The following is a 14,958-nucleotide window of genomic DNA, read 5'->3' as shown; positions in this document are numbered from 1 at the left end:
TTGGTATGCATAAATGTCTTAAATGAAAAACGCTTATGTATATTTCTATCGGATAGTCGCATGTGTTAAGATGTCATACATTGAACTTGAATGTACATGGATTCATGACTGCCTAGGTGCGAGTAATGACATGTCTATGAGTAAGAAGGTTGACTTTTATTGTTCTTCAGGAAAGACATGTTAGCATAATTGAGTTTAACTCTAGTGTTCTCATGATCTACTGACGTTCAAGGCACGAAGCTGAAATATGATTAGAGATGGTGTTGCAAGTGTTCTGTTGAAGGATGTTATCCTAGTATGGAAGAGTAAGATGCCGTGTTTTATTGCTTAAGACTTATGTGTAGACGTGATATTTGTGATGGAGTGATCGTGCGTACATATGTCTAAGCCTCCGATGAAAAGTATTATTATAGAAGGGTCTATATGTAGAAACTTTCAAGCGGTAGACTGGAACTTCTACATATGTTCACAACTATATAGTATGTTTTAAATGTTTTCTAGATAATCGGTGTTTGCTGTATTAGCTATTGGTAAATTGTGGCTGATATAGTGCTCACACAATTAAAAATAAAATAAAGGTTGGTTCATTGTGAAAACTTAGTTAACTTTATATCACTGAGGTCTTAGTATGTTTTATATTGAGACGGTGGATTCATTCTTTCACCTATGCGGTTGTGGATATCACCACAACCGTGTAGATGATATTCCTGTGATTGCAGGTACTCCTGAGGTGGATGATGATCCGGTAGCTTACTATTTGGGTTACTACGATTGAATCCCGTAGCGATAGTCGTAGTGGGATAGGACTATGGTGTCCTTGTTTAGAGTACTTTTGTATATGGCTTGTGACGTATGTGTCACTCATTATTTTATATAAGCCATTATTTTGTAATAGTTATATGTAGTGAAGCCCTAAACAGATAAACTTGTCACTACAAAAAATTTGCTCATTAGCGTCAACTCTTAGTGGACGCTAATAAGTCGACGCTAAAAGCCCGACGCTAAAACCTATACCACATATACCATGAGTCGACGCTAATAGACTAAAAATAAATAAAAAACCATTAGTGTCAACTGGGTCGACGCTAATACCCTTAAAAAAAAAAATTAAAAAAAAAAGGTCATTATCATCGATCTAGTCGACGCTAATATCCTAAAAAAATTCAAAAAAAAAAATTAATTTTTTTTAATATGCCATTAGTAATTTATACACATTTCGTATATATTTCATAATGGGAAAAATACAATTTAGCCCCCCCAACTACCATCGATTCTTCAGATGGCACCCAAAACTACCAAAGCTTGGATTTCGGCCCCCCAAATTACCAACTGCTTATTTTTTGGCCCCCTCCGTCAATTTGTGTCGTTTAAGTGGATGAAAAGTGATTCACGTGCGCGGCATGTGACTCTTTTAGCTTAAAAGCCTGAAAATGCCCCTCTCCTTGTGTTTGAAATTCCTCCCGTTGTTTTGATTCTTGTTTTTCAACAACTTATCTTCTCCTCAGAACAATCGTTCTAGGCCGGTCTCCAACAATTTTTCTTCAGATGGATATCTTCAGCCGATACTCGGACCCTCATCCATTTGGGTCTACCTTCGAGAAGCTGGAGTACTTCTTCGTTTGCCGGCATCTCTGCTCGCTCGGACGAAGAAGTAGTTCTCCTAGCTTCCAGCATGCCCAAGAGGTGCGCGGGCAGGAAGAAATTCAAGGAGACGAGGCAACCAATTTATCGCAGCGTTAGGAGGAGGAAAAGGAACAAGTGGGTCTCTGAAATGTGCAAACCCAATGAGAAGACGGGGATATGGCTTGGGACGTACCCGAGTGCGGAGATGGCGGCGCGGGCGCACGACGTGGCGGCTTTGGCGCTTAGGGGAACCTCTGCGTGTCTTAGCTTGCCCGACTTGGTGTGGAGTGTTCACCTGCCGGCTTCGACGGACGCGGGTGAGATAAGAAGGGCGTGGACTGGCCGGATGACATGGAAAGCTTAGGTGGGGTTCCTTTATGGAGCTTCTCAATATAAACGACGCCGTCAACTCTGTGGTGGTCGGCTCGGCGGCCTGGTCTTCACTAGTTCGGCCGACGGAAGCATCAAGGTGTGGCGAAGAGAGGGGAGCGGAAAGGCTACCCGACACTCATTCTCTTAGCAGCGGGTCAGAAACATTCTTGGGCATTGCCAGATTTAGAACTTGATGGTTTTTGAGGTCCAAGCCAGTGTACAAAATAACAGGTTTCTCCCCTGGAAGAAATGTAGTTGAACCCGACTAGCAACCATTGATGTCAAAAGGCTGTGATGGGTTAATGGCAGGTTCAAGATGAACCCAATCAACAAGATCGTATGATATTGAATGAGCCCATGATATGTTTCCCCACACCGCACCATATGGATTGAATTGGTAGAATAGATGGTAAACTCCATTATAAATCATTTTAGAATACCATGTAATTTTCAAAATTTTCAGCAGAAGATAAAGGAAATTGTGGAAACATACCATTAGGATCTGGGTGTTGAACCGCAGCCATTTGCCAATTACAAGAACAAAGAACAAAGAACAAAGTCAACTCAAGAATAAAAGTGAAAGAAGCAAACATATGAAGTGGGAAACAAATTCAATGGTTGTTCAAACATACCATTCATCCAATTTTTAGGAGGTTGAAAGTGGTAAGTAGTCCTGTAAGGCTGCTCTCTTAGAAGTGATTGAAAATTTCAATACGGGTGATGAGAGGCACCCTGAAAGAAGTTCACCTCTGTTTTCATGTTGTAAAACAGAGGTGAACAGAGTCATGAAAAGTGGGCAAAAAATGACTTCTGGTTTGTGAAAACAGAAGCCATTTTCCATCCCAAATGCTTGGTTTTTCTATTTGACACGAAAGAAGCCATTTTCCAATTAGTCATACCCTATATTGCATATTGTTGTACTCTCCCATTTTCTGATCAATTGAACCCACAACTCTTAGGCATTTACTAGCCGATTTGATTTTAGCCAAAGAAGGACCAGCGTGCTTTGCAATTTCATCGTCATCTGGGTATTTCCTGTGGCTTCCATGCAAAAGAGCAATTACACACGTAATTCCATGCATGCACAAGAGCTATTCTTGGCTGTGAGACACGTTAAACTCCGCTGGCAGCACCGAATTATTGTACATGGCATCTCTTCTCTCAAGGAACTAAGACACACGTTCCACTTGGGAGCTTATTTTATTTCCATGCAAAAGCCATGCAGCACCGAATCACTGTGATTTTTTCCAAGGAAAGGCAGCACCGACACAAGTATTTGCTAGAGAGACCGAAACTCATGGCCGAAGCCCGAGGACCTTCAGTAACACAAACAAAATGAGAAGAAATGACGAACCTTCATGCAGAGGAAGACATGTTCTTGTCTCTGTAACTCGACGAGAACGGTGACAAGATTAGACTTGAGCAAGCGGGACACGTGGGACCGGATGAACCGGTCGAGGCAGACGGGGTGGGACTGGAGCCTCTTGAGCTCTTTGGCAGTGATCAAACCGACGAGCCGTCCATGTGCACGGCCGACGAGCTTCATGCCGGAGTTGGGAGGTGCCGAAATGAGGACGTCAAATGTGTTTTGAGACAGAACGAGGAGGCGAGAACTTCAAAGGGCCAGTTTCAGAATTTCAAGGTGCGGAGAAAGGGGCATTTTCGGGCTTTTTAGCTAAAAGAGTCACATGCCGCGCACGTGACTCACTTTCCATCCACTTTAACAGCACAAACTGACGGAAGGGGCCAAAAAACAAACATTTGGTAATTTGGGGGGCCGAAATCCAAGCTTTGGTAGTTTGGAGTGCTATCCGGAGAATCGATGGTAGTTGGGGGGGCTAAATTGTATTTTTCCCTTTCATAATTTATATACAAAAAATAAAAGGATAAAATATATAAATAGATGGGGAACTTAATACAATTCAAGCTTAGTTAAAAGCTAACCATAATCCAACACAATATATGTACTTTAGTAGCCTAAAACTGATATGTATATATATATATAAGGTTGGAAAGTGTTTTTGTTTCTTGGCACTTTCTAATATGTCTTAGTAATTTAAGAAGTGCAAACAGAGAACCAAATAACATAAAATTAGCCACTTTGCATTCCTTTTAGTTACTTAAAAGTTGAATTCCTTTCATTTAACACTGTTGGGCAGCACAGATCACCCCATTCCTTTCATTTCATCCCATAAGTTAGTACTAATCCAAACTCTCATATACAGTATAGATTATCAACTGAAATTTGTGAAAAATGAGCATTTTTGTCCGACCACAACCATAAAGTCATTTGAATAATTTAACCACGACCTTAGTTCATAATCATTGCCAATACAGCTAATCAAAGAAAATTTAACATCACTCACCATCAACTTTGAATATTGATCAGCCAAGAATAAATCCTGATAGACCATGTCAACCAACTTAAGAAAGGATAAGACAAAAATCATACAAAAAGTTAGCCAAAAATGATAGAATCTTGATTTTGACAGCATCAAAATGATTACATGCGTTGCAGTATACTAACAAATTTCCTAGTGTTCATTAATTATTTCTTCAAATATTTCTTTGTTTTGTTGTGTGTGTGTGTGTGTGTGTGGGGGGGGGGGGGGGGGGGGGAATAAAACCCAAAAAAAAACTAATGTTCAAAAACCAGATTTTGAAAGCAATAACTAAACCAGTAAATCTAGAATTGATACAATCAATCACAATTTATATACATTCCATTGTCCTTAGGGCCAACCATTGTCACAATTCACAATCAATTAATTCATAACGCAGAGGTGATCTTATAATTGCAACCAAATTCCAAGCCCATAGTACACTCACCTCATCTTCCTGATGTGTTGACAATCCCATCTCAGGATTGGTGCTCCTGCGAGACTTGTCATTTATGTCATCCGAGAACAAAGTAGTAATATTATTTGTATTAGCATCACTAGGGTCCAAGGCCACCAAATCAAATTCATAGTTCAAAATGTTCTACAAAGCAAATAAATCCAGAGTTGTCATTAATCTCCTCTCCCAAAATATAAGAAACAGAAAGTTGCATTAGAAGATGAAGGAAACCCTGTTATTGGACGACAAGAGTACCTCATACTACATAATTGACAAAAAACAATGAATTCTGTCAAAGTTTTACGCCACATAGGTCAGATCCCATATAATTACTTTGAAACAAGAATCAGAGAGTTTATATGTGCACTTATTGAAAAGCAAACCATGTGCTAAGAATTTTTTTATTTTTTTATTTTTATTTGGGATGAATAACCATGTGCTAAGCATTGTTACAGCTTAAATCCAAGCAAGACTTATAGGCCTTTAGTTAAATTGCATTGGCCTTTATTTTTAGGAAATCATAAAGTTTGGTTTGATTGAGTTGGACCAAATATTCAGATAAATACAAAGTATTTACTTGGCTGAAATTAAACATTTAGGAATGGCAACAAGGAAAGATAGAGCCTAGATTGAGTCTTGTTATACTGTTATATTAATTTTGTTAGAAATATACCTATATTCAATATAGAATTCAGTAACAAAAATATTTTGAGCTACGATAAATTTTCTCTTATTTTTTTTTAATTTTTTTTTTCATACAAAGCACAAATATAGGCGTGCTAATTAGCCAAGAAAAATAGCAAGCACACAATGCAGAATCATCAGACAGCTTATAATCTAGGTAGAATAATAACAAATTACAAACAACCAAAGCTAACACGAACTCCACTTTGAATTTTGGAAATAACGGGGTCTTTCTCAAGCCAAGTAATTTCTGAAGCTTCTTGGAAAAATCCTAAGATTATAGCATCAATCAAGACTCAAATCAAAGGAATCCAACATAACAATGAACCTCAACTAAATTTTTGCAACCATCAAGATATACCGTCTCTAAACCTCAACTTTGTTTGTACCCTTGCAAGGCAATGTGTAGTTAAGTGTACTAGCAAAATCCTAACATAAAGTTCTCCGCATTTTAACACTTGGTAGAACTGTAATTCTAGTATTGTGTGCGTGCATATTGTACTTTGCAAAAACAAACAAGTGTATACTCCATCGGTTTGTCTTCCCATATTGCTTTTTTTTTTTTTTAGATTTTCAAAATGAGTAATTTGTTTATTGGAATGTCCTAAAGTAACTAATCATAACATTCTTACAATGCGTGTACAAGATGCATTTGTGTACTTTGTGAGTGTGTACAGTGTGTGTACAAGGTATGTGTACATTGTAACACTCTTATGTTAAATTGTCGCATGGCATATGACTTAATACAACTAACCATAATTAAGTACTGCTTAAAAAAAAAAACATAATTAAGTACATAAATGGTATAGGGTTGATATGAGTGGACTAGATGGGATGTAGAGAGCCCGATGCACATCAGGTAGGGAGGCCCATTGGACAAGATTGACAATTTTTTTGGCCAGAAGTAATATTTAGTTACCCATATAATTATTGACTTTTTTTATTAAAAAAAAAAAAAAAAAACCCATATAGATGGGTTGGAATCTGGTTTTATGGTTTTTATTTTAAATAAAAAAAAATCAATAATTGTGCAGTAGGCACTACAAAAAACTTGGTATTTAGCCACATACAGTTAGCCACGTGGATGAGGGCCATCCACGTTGCTAACTGCTAGCTACGTGCAGTTAGCCACGTGGTTAATCCGGTTGTTGCTTAAATGTCACTTAGCAACGTGTGATTTTATACACGTGGTTACTTAGTCACGTGCCACTCACAAGTGGCTAAATGTATTTTATTATTTACTTTTTTAAAAAAAAAAAAAAAAAACAAAAAAAAGGCACTTTTAGCCGAGTGGAAATAACCTACGTCACTAATCACTTCATTTTCTTTTTTAAAGAAGAAGAAGAAGAAGAAGAAGAACATACTTTATTTTATGTTCTTCTTCTTCTTTCTGTTCTTATTTCTATTCATCTTCTTCTTTTCTTTTTATTTCTTTTTTTTTCCCTCGCCGGAAACTTCTTCAAGGCTGGCGAGATCTTCCCCTTCCTTCCCCCATGAAATCCAATCCAAAAAATCCCCAAAAAATCCTCTGTCGACCCATTACCAAAAAATTACCAACAAAACACCAAAAAATCACCAACAAAAACCAAGAATCACCAAAATCGCCCAGTCGCTGGAAATTAGATTCAAAAAACCAAAACAACAAAAATCCAGTCACCGAAAATCGCCCAGTCGCCGGATTCGAACCCAGCCATCAAACCAAAACAACAAAAACGCAAAATCCGTGTAAAAATCCAGCCAGTCCTCCGATCCCCCTGCATCATCGAAACATCAAGGGATAAGAGAGAGAGAGAGAGAGAGAGAGAGAGAGAGTGAGAGAGATAGAGAGAGAGTACTTGTGGTAGACGGAGATCGGCGGCCGACGAGAGTTGAGTTGGCCAATCTTCCCGGGTGGTGGCGTGCGGCCAGGCCAGTAGGGTTGAGTGGTCGACGAGAGAGAGAAGAGAGTGAGAGTGAGATGGAATTTCTTAGAGAGAGATCGACGAGAGAGAAGATAGTGAGTGGTCGACGAGAGAGAGAGAGAGAAGAGAGTGGAAGTGAAGAGAGAAGAGAGATAGCATTAAATGTGAGGTACCTTTAGAAAGAAAACAAAAATTGAAACAAAGTCAAATTTGAAATTTCAATATACCAAATGCGCGCCCACATTGGTTTTTTAATTAATTTTTTTAATTTATATACCAAATAGCCACGTGGGTATTTAATTGGCCACGTGGCAAATAACCCATGTGGCCAATAAAGCACGTGACTAAAATTTTAAATCTTTAAAAAAGAATTTGAAAAAATTTCAATTCCTGAAAAAATTATAAAAAATATGAATATTTTAACCATGTATAATTTATACACATGGCCATATGGCCACGTGTAATTAATACGTGTGACCACATGGCCACGTGGAATAATTACACGTGGCAATATGGCCACCTGTACAAATTACACGTGGCCAAATACTTTTTTCGGCTTTTCTCCTACATATAGCAACGTGTTTTAGAAGACACGTTGCTATATGGCCACGTGGCTACAGTACTGTAGCCACGCGGAGAATCCCCTGTTTTATGGCACTCTCTTAGCAAACCATAGGTTAAAGCGTGAATGCTCAGGATTTCTCATTCTATTGATTGGGCTTCGAGGATAAGATGGTCCGTCCAAGTACAATGTGTTGGCTACCAAAATTCCGGCAAGTGTGATTTTAGCTTCAATAACACTAAATAGCTATTGGAGAGCTTTTGTAGGCCTGAGCATGATACTGATCCAGTTCTCATCCAATTGGGTCCACTTCTAATGATAAGTTACCGAGTCCGATTTTTGGGAAGTGTTTTTGTGCACAACCCAAATGAATAATTTTTACACATTTTAAGATATATTTGTGGGATTTAAGTATATATGTGGGTCCTATCAATGTGTTTTGTGTTATTATGTTTTGTTTTTGAAAAATGAGAAATGATCCCTACACTCATTTCTTACAACAGCCCCACAACAAGCTGACGTGGCTGGTAATATTTTATTATTTTTTTGTTTTGTTTTCATTTTTTTTGTAAAAAATTAATAAAATATTACCAGCCACGTCAGCTTGTTGTGGGGCTGTTGTGAGAAATGAGTGTAGGGATCATTTTTCTTTTGAAAAAATATATATATTAAAAAAAAAAAAAAAAAAAAAAAAAAAAAAAAAAACCCTTCTCAACTAATAGCCGATTTTAAAATAGCCCCATAAAATTTTAAGTATACTATAGTGACCCATCAAACTACCAATGTGTGCTAAAAATGCAACTTTTTTAGATAAAACCATTATTCTCTTAAAAACTAAAATTAAAAAAAATATATATATTTTTTTAAACAAACAAAAAAATATCTAAAAAGTTACAAAAATAAAACTTTAAAAAATAAAAATAAAAATAAAGAAAAAGGAAAAAAAAATCCAAGGGGTGGCTCATAAGCCACACCCGGCCACCTCTAGGGTGCCTTGCGAGCCACCCCAGAGGAAGCCGGGGGTGGCGCTCGACCACCCCCATGGGTCGGTGAAGCTCTGGGGTGGCGCGCGCGACCCCCTGCTTCCTCTAGGGTGGTCTTCGGGCCACCACTTGGGGCGGCTTGAAGGCCACCCTAGAGGTGGCCAAGGGTGGCAGCGGCTCACCCCCAACCACCTCTGGGGGTGGCTTTATTTTTTAGTTTTATATATTTATGTTGTCGTCATCTTATTTTTTATTTTTAATTGAAAAATGATACGTGACAGGATATTATATGTATGTTTGGACAAAATGAGTGTTTTTTAAAACTTTTTGGTAATTTGGAGGCCATAGTTCAAACGTTGGTAGTTTATGGAACTACTTGTAAAATTGCTGAGTTTATGGGAATAAATTATAATTTTCCCTTGAATCTAGTAAAGTCGAGACACATTTCAAATTTTGAATTAATTCAAATTAGAAAATGTAGCATTTCCCGTATAACAAAAACGGCTTTTTTTGGCTCATTTTTTAGTGTAAAATCTTTGATTAATAATAGTAATAATACTCTACCGACGAAGTCGATCTTTGATCAATAATAGTTAAAACCAAAACTGAATTGAATTGTTAAGTGTTGGAGGCAAAATTAATATGATCCTGTGGCTGCCACCACCAACTCTTCATTACAAAATAGGAAACATCATTGATGTTATGACTTTCACGACCGCTTGGCTGCTATAAGCGGTGCAGAAATCCCTAACGTCTTGGCCTCACTCTCCCAATCCTCACCTACTCAACCGGTCAACTCTCCGGCCGGTCCCCTGTATATATATCCCACATCTATTAATATTCCACGGAGACACGGAGGAGAGCCAAAGAATAGGCGGTTTTGGGAATAGATTTACACCACTCTGAAATATTGGGCGGTTTTGGGAACGGTAATAGATTTAGATGATTGTAAATGATCATGTAAATACTGTACATGTGATAAACTCAATTACTTTTATAAAAAATAATAAAAATCTTTTTTATAGGAGATCAAATTTGTTAAATTTAAGTTAAATCGTATCAGTATCTCATGGTTTCAAAAATCTGTTACAAGATAAGTTTTGGAAATCGATTGAGTTTGAGTTTTCAAAATCTGCTGTTACAAGATATGTTTTAAAAATTCTCTGCTCCAATCCAGATGAATATCTCAGAGTTGATCCAGGCCACATTAATGTAAGCGATTGAAAGGTCTGCTGTATAGTCCTCTGCATAAAAACACAAAAGAAAATGACCAAAAAAAATTAATTAAAAAATATTAGTTAATATTTGATGGATTTTCTTATTTTCTCTTTTTCAGATTTATGTGCAAACCTTAGTTACTGTTATTTCCTCTTTTTCAGGTTTATGTGCAAAACTTAGTTACTGAATACAGTTGTTCAAACGTACTATAAGATGTTTAGAATTCTTTGTAATTCTGCCTACTTTAATGTATGACAGGTGTATTTATATTGATCTTAGAGTTTATCAGAAATTAAAGTTTAATAGACTCCTGTTTCTATCTATACAATGAGTTTGGAGGCACAGTTTACTCCAACTCTACTTCTTGAGTGATATCTGAATTGATGATAGGAGGTGTTGCTTGATGTTTATCTTGAGATGCAGCACCTTTGTCATTATCTTGAGTTCTTGAGTAGTTTATTCCAATAAGTACACAGCAAATATCTTAATACAACCTATGTTTTTATAATTTTTGTATGATTAGGTGACTGTTCTGGACAACTCTAATCCCTTTTCATTTCAAGATTTTCTTTCCCTTTTAAATTTTAGATCATGAATTTATAAACTCAATGAGACTAAAATTTGGGTTTGATTTGGATTATTGTAGATCACTAAAGCCAGTTTTGGTTCCTCAGTTTGAAGCTCATGTTGCAAATCAATAAATGGACAAGAGGAAAAAAAAAAAAAAAAAATAGGGTTAAATACGTTTGACCTCCTATGGTTTAAAGACTTTATGTTTTGTTCCATGATTTATTTCATATCGTAGATGGTACTTCCGTTCAACTATTGCTCTAAAATTTATGGAAATCCATGTCAACACTCCTAAAATGCTGACATATGTCCTACGCCGAATGAATTTTTTTTTTTTTAAAAAAAAAAAATGAAACAACTAAAAATAATAAAAACTTCAAAAAAAAAAAAAAAAAAAAAAAGAAAGAAAAAAAAGCTTTAATTTTTTTTAAAACCAATTTGAAAAAAGAAAGAAAGAGGGGTGGTTTAATATAACCGGTTTGAGGGTGGCCGAAACCACACCTAAGAGCCTTGATAGTGACTCAGCAACCCTCATTTGGCCTGGGAGTGGGTTCGGCCACCCCAGACTGACTAATCTGTGGGTGGCCGAATGTTACACGCACATATGTCCAAGACAATCTAAATAGTGTGTTATAGCCGGTCACAACTAGATTCTATGTTATTTCAATTCTTTCAAAAATGACGTCGTCCTATGCCAATTCCATAATATTCTGAGGAGAGGCAACGTGGGCTAGATTAAAGTATTGAATAGATTATTAAATTACTCATAATCTTAATGTAGGCCCTTGAAGTGTCAAAACAAAACTTGTAATCACAAAATACAATCTCTAAGAAGTAGGCTCATAACACCGAACCACCCCTGTGGCTGATGAGGGTGGTTCGGCCACCTCCACAAGGCTAAAGAGAGAGAGAGAGAGAGAGAGAGAGAGAGAAAGCATTAGAGTTTTTCCCTTGGGGTGGTTTCAGCCACTCCTATTTTTCTCTTTAGGGGTGGCCGAACAACCTCTAAGGGCCATTAGGGTGGTTCAGCCTCCCCAAGATTGGCCTTATTTTTTCTTTTTTCAATTTTTTTAAGTTTTTATTATTTTAAGTTTTTTATTTTTTAATTAAGCATATGACACGTGTTAACTTCTTAAGGATATTGACGTGGACTTCCGTCAATTTTTGGACAAAAATTTGGACGGAGGTACGATATCCGTCTTTAGCCATAAACAAGATTCCATCTACAAAATAAAATAAACTACATAAGGCAAAAAATAAAGTCTTTAAATCTTACGAGGCAAAAACGTATTTAACTCTAAAAGATAAGAATAAAGCTAGGATCAAATTAAGTAGCAAATGGCAAAGGCTTTGCATCGTTCACAATTTGCTTATACTAGTAGAATGATAGAATCTGGATTTTGTTTCCAAGCTTTTTATTGATAAGATCTTTAATTTATAAGAACGTAAAAAATATAGTTGATTGAGTCATTTTGACTTCTATGTGATATTTCAATTTAGCCATAAATACAATATTGAGGGTTAAATTGATAATTTAAGTCATTAAATGACATTCGATAGGTGGTGTGTGAAAGTCTTGCTTACATAGAAATTTGTCAATTTTTTTTGCCTATTTGGATCATTTCTATGCTTGTTTATGTGTACTTAATTAGGTAAGTAAAATGATTCATTTCTTTTCATAATCCTTCTTCCATTTTTTTTTACTTTTCAAAATCACAATTACAACTATAGGGCCATGTATATTTTCATATATGGCCCCACAAATCTAATGATAATTTAAAAAGTAGAAATAAGACTTTGTATCGGTTAACCTTCTCTTTTTCTTTTTTCTTTCAAAAAATAACCTCATATATTTTTTATTTTTTATTTTTGTGTGAGAAAGTCAGTAGCCCTTTTGTCTGCCCATAAAAAACTTTCTTATCTAAAATTCTGAATCAGAATAATGATTATCACCGCCTTGAAAAAATAGTCTTCTTTTTTGTTTCCTTTTTTTTTTCTTCGAGAAAACGAATAAAGATTCCTACAATTAATTCTGAAAATTGTATGCAATTCGGGCACAAAGAGGAGGGCTTTGGGTTCATTTGAGTAATGCTATGGACAATTTTTTTTTATTCTCTCAAAATTTATGTAACTTTTAAAATTATTGTAGATCATTATTGAATTTTGATTCAATTATAATTTTAAAAGCTACATGCCTAAATCAACTCTGGGAGAATAAAAAAATGATCGGTAATTAGCATTACTCAGGATTCATTACTCTAGGTAAGTGTTACGTGCTTATGCAATGCAGGAAGAGACCTTAACAATAATGATAGATATGGTAGGATTTTAGAGGAATTCTAGACCGCTCTGAACTCACATTTGATAATTTACTTAATTGATTACTTTTATTCAATAACAAAACAATATCCAAAAGAACATAATACATTAGAAAATAGAGTTCAACATGAACTAGATCTTCAACTTGACTCAATACTACAACCTAAGACTCCTAAAAAAGTTAAAAGAGATAAACCTAATCATATCCAAATAACAATATAAAAAGATAAACATAAGACATCTATCCACACAACAATAATAAACTAATAAAACAATTAACTAATGAATTAAACAACTAGTAAAGCAATAAAACACTACTAAACTAAATAACCTAACAGACCTAACAAGGATCACACGCATAACAGTAAGCAGGTCGTGCATGTTGTCCCATGCAACTCATTCGAGCAACGTACTAAATATTGTAGGGGAGACAAATCTCGACTAAATAACCTTATATGATTTGGATTTAGGTTTTAAAGGAATCCGGATTGGCAAACTAGATGTATCCATTTGGATTTGCCTGGACCCACGTACGCCTTGTTGTTTGTAACTTAATATATATAGATTATTTAATTAAGGTATGATTAAAATAATTGTGTGCAGATTCGTTTATAAGCTTATAAAATGCAGAAGTTGCTTAACCACAAGCTTTGCGATGGCTTTAGATGCAATCTGACTTGGATGACAACTCTTTTTGGTTAAGATAACAAATATTGGAATTTTTTCTTTAGAACTTTAATTAAAATTCATTTTTATTAAAATAGTTTCATAATAATAATTATTTTACTTAAATGATTTATCCTTCTTCCATCGTTTTTCGTTGATGAGGCATTGTAAATTCACTATTAGATATTTTTTTTTCTTCTTCTTAATTAAGATTTGTAAAATATGTTATATTTATGTGGATTTTTTTTTTTTTTTTAATAAATACATCAGAAACCGATTACAACAAGAAATTAAAAGCACAAACACAGAAGGGCCTGAACAACCCAAAATATAAATTATGAACATAAGTACGCGGGGCCAATGTTTTCGAAGATGCATGCCTATTGGCTTGAGGCACGGATGCCACAAAGTTAGGGTCACCAAAAAAAAGTGATTTGACAAGTATATTGAGTCACAAGGACCCAAACATCAAAACATGGACAAAAGGGGGAAAGGGATACAATTCCCAAAAGCTTTGAACATAAATTCAAATAAAATTATTTGGAGACTGATCATAAAAAAGCATAAAATCAAGAAAAAGAAAAAAAAAAAAAAAAGAAAAAAAAAAAAAGAAAAACGAAACAAACTGCAATAACATAGGAAAAAGCAAAGAACCCTACAACTCAAATAATGAAGCTAAGAACTTGGAAAACCAAACTTAAACAACTACAAAAGGCACATATTAACCTAAACGACAATTTATTTGAATAAAAATGAACTAGCGACACCTAAAACCATTTATGGCTGACTTGAATCCGAAGAATCCACAAAACGGGGCCAAACCCGAACCACTCCGTCTTGTTCGGAAGATTGTTTCCGATCATAAAACATATAACAGATCTCAGCGACAGTGTCAAAGGGCTCAACTCCCGCATCACATGCGATGCCTTTTTCTCGTCGGAGTACGCAGCCAACTTTTATAGTATTTTCAATTGTTCCCACCCAAGTATGGCTAGTTTCTCCATCGCCGTATGTACAGCCCCTTAAAAAACCTTTAAAAGAAATTTTAGGCAGCGGAATTTCAGGCGGCTCAAAAGTCGACATTCGAAAAGTAGGAGCACCCCAAGTAACTATTGGTGTAGGTCCGGTCGATGAGGATGGCGGTGGCTTGCTTGGAGTTGCTGTTGGAACACCACAACTATCCTTCAACCAACGAATCAAAAGCATATCAGCTTCAAAAGCT

At 35.9% G+C, this 14,958-nt stretch overlaps 1 pseudogene; it reads left to right on the top strand.

The window, feature by feature from the left end:
- Window positions 1-1,322: 1,322 nt before the first annotated feature.
- On the top strand, window positions 1,323-2,099 carry LOC133865304 (dehydration-responsive element-binding protein 1A-like; annotated as a pseudogene).
- Window positions 2,100-14,958: the final 12,859 nt, after the last annotated feature.

The sequence above is a fragment of the Alnus glutinosa genome, chromosome 4 (genome assembly GCF_958979055.1).
Source record: "Alnus glutinosa chromosome 4, dhAlnGlut1.1, whole genome shotgun sequence".
NCBI lineage: Eukaryota > Viridiplantae > Streptophyta > Magnoliopsida > Fagales > Betulaceae > Alnus > Alnus glutinosa.
This window is presented reverse-complemented; position numbering and strand designations above follow the sequence as displayed.